The sequence below is a fragment of the Macaca mulatta genome, chromosome X (genome assembly GCF_049350105.2).
Source record: "Macaca mulatta isolate MMU2019108-1 chromosome X, T2T-MMU8v2.0, whole genome shotgun sequence".
Lineage (NCBI taxonomy): Eukaryota > Metazoa > Chordata > Mammalia > Primates > Cercopithecidae > Macaca > Macaca mulatta.
The window spans coordinates 142,425,920-142,429,002 of record NC_133426.1 but is presented as its reverse complement, the minus strand read 5'-3'; positions in this window follow the sequence as shown (position 1 = coordinate 142,429,002).

Sequence of the window (3,083 nt, the reverse complement as noted above, 5' to 3'; positions counted from 1 at the left end):
GGCAGGCGGATCATGAGGTCAGGAGATCAAGACCATCCTGGCTAACATGGTGAAACCCTGTCTCTACTAAAAATACAAAAAATTATCCGGGCGTGGTGGCAGGTGCCTGTAGTCCCAGCTACTTGGAGGCTGAGGCAGAAGAATGGTGTGAACCTGGGAGGCGGAGCTTGCAGTGAGCTGAGATCATGCCACTGCACTCCAGCCTGGGCGACAGAGTGAGAGTCCATCTCGAAAAAGGAAAGGAAAGGAGAGGAGAGGAGAGGAGAGGAGAGAAGAGGAGAGGAGAGGAGAGGAGAGGAAGAAAGGTAAGGGAAGGGAAAGAAGGAAGGGAGGAGGGAGGGAGGGAGGGAGGAAGGAAGGAAGGAAGGAAGAGAGAGAGAGAGAAAGAAAGAAAGAGAAAGAAAGAAAAAGAAAGAAAGAAAAAGAAAGAAAGAAAAAGAAAGAAAGAAAGAAAAAAGAAAGAAAGAAAGAAAGAAAGAAAGAAAGAAAGAAAGAAAGACAGAAAGAAAGAAAGAAAGAAAGAAAGAAAGAAAGAAAGAAAGAAAGAAAGAAAGAAAGAAAGAAAGAAAGAAAGAAAGGAGTTTGGCATGTGCGTGGAACTTAGTAAGCAAGAGAAAAGCAGTGGGTGATGGGAGATGATATCAAAGAGGTAGGGTCAGATCATGTAGGGCCATATTGGCTATAAAGAGGTTTTATTTTGAGTGTGATGAGAAGACACTGGAGGGGTTTCAACAGGTGTTTGACATGATCGCATTATAAAGGATTCCTCTGAGTGCTCTGTGGAGAATAGATCTGGAATTTGGAGGATGGGGAAGAGTGGAAGCAAAGTGGCTAGTCAGAACACGTGTTCAGCATGGAATACTATTAGGCCATTAAAAAGAATGAAATCATGTCTTTTCCAGCAACACGGATACAACTGGAGGCCATTATCCTAAGTCAATTAACACAGGAATGGAAAATCAAATACCACATGTTCTCATTTATAAGCGGGAGCTAAACATTGAACATAAAGATGGGAACAATGGGCACTGGAGACTCCAAAAGCGGGGAGGGAGGGAGGGAGGGCAAGGGATGAAAAACTGCCTATTGGGTGCTATACTCACTACCTGCATGGCAGGATCAATCACACTCCAGACCTCAGCATCACACAATATACCAATGCAACAAACCTGCACATGTACCCCCTGAATCTAAAATAAAAGTTGAAATTATAATTGTAAAAAAGATGTGTTGGTTATTCCCCTAAAGATTTTTACCCATTCTCCAATTTCATTCTATGCTCCCTTCTAACCCTAAAGGCTGATCTTTGTAGACAGCATTTCCAGGGATCCGTTGCTGGCTGGTTTTTGGTTGATTTTAGCCAATAGAGGCACTGGCAGGAGACCAGAAGGTGGAATAAGAGAGGTCAGGGTACTCCTTACACTCCCATATACCCCATTTCCTTCCTTCCTTACTTGGGTCCCAACTGTGACTGTGTTGCTGCAGCCATAGATCCTGTTGCTTGTTCCTGGTGTTTCACCATCTTTTGGTGTTTTGTTAACCCTATCCACATTTTGGCTAATAGTTGCATCATTAAACTCTCTTTGGTTAATCTCTTTGAAGTGTGCCATCTGTTTTACACTGGTGTCCTGAATAGCATAGGTGGCTGTTGCAGGCAAAAAGATGATGGTGGCTTGGATGACAGTGGTAGTGTTGCAGGTGGTAAGAAGAGGGGAGATTTGAGATACATTTTGGAGGTAGCAATCATCGGATATCTTTAAGGACTAAATATGGAGGATTGGGGAAAGAGAGAAATGGAGGGCAATCCCTTGGATTTGGGTTCAAGTGACTGGTAGTGCAGTTCAGTGAGGCAGGAAGTCTGAGGGAGATGTAAGCTTATAGGGGTGGAAATGGAGTAATCAAGAATTTGTTGTCAGCCAAAATCACTTTGAGTTGTTAATTAGACATCCAAGTGGGGATGTCATGAAGGCATGAAGACATAGGAGTCTGGTACTTAGTAGAGATGTTTGGCTAGAGACAGCAATTTGGGAACCACCAGTCTGTCCTAGTGTTTAAAGCCATGGGACAGGATGAGATCACCTGAGGAGAGAGTGTGTTGGGGAACCCCCATTGTGTGAGTTGTGAGGGGAGGCAGGGCCCATCATCTACTGAGGAAATCGAAAAGGCCAGATACTCGCCTTCCCCGACCTCTGGCAGCCTAGGCAAGGGCATGTGACCTAGGCTTAGCCACCCTGGGACCCTTATCCAGGACTTAGAATCTGGAGCCAGTGTTGCAAAGAAGCAAGAGATAGCTCCAAATTTGTTCTGATGGCAGCAGCTGCAGGATCCAGTGTTCATTGGCACCGATTATTGGCATGGTATCCATGACCAGTGCTGACGGTGCCAATGTCAGCATTCAGCATCCAGAGGGGATGGCAGGGCACCTAACCAGTCTGTTCCTGTGATGTTAGCTTGGCTAGGACTCTGACTCCTGAGATTCCCTCAGATAGATAGATAGATAGATAGATAGATAGATAGATAGATAGATAGATCGATCTATATATATCTCCAGAGACGGCTCTGCCACCAGGCTGGAGTGCAGTGGCGTGATCTCGGCTCATGCAACCTCTGCCTCCTAGCTTCAAGCGATTCCCCTGCCTCAGCCGCCTGAGTGGCTGGGACTACAGGCTGGAGCCACCACATCTGGCTAATTTTTGTATTTTTGGGTAGAGACCGGGTTTGATCATGTTGGCCAGGCTGGTCTCTAACTCCTGACCTCAAGTGATCCCTCCACCTCGGCCTCCCATGGTGCTGGGATTACAGGTGTGAGCCACCCTGCCTGGCCTAACTTGTGGGTTTTCAAATAGGATAAAATCTCAGACCCTCACAGTTCTTAACACATACTTTTGTTACCAGTGGAGGGTGTCCAGGTTCTTGGCGTTTTGAACAAATAATTGGACAAAACGCACGAAGGAAGGAAAGAATGAAGCAACAAAAGCAGAGATTTACTGAAAACAAAAGTACACTTCACAGTGTGGCAGCAGGCCCGAGCCATGGCTCAAGGGCCAGAATACAGAATCTTCTCGGGTGCAAATACCCCCTAG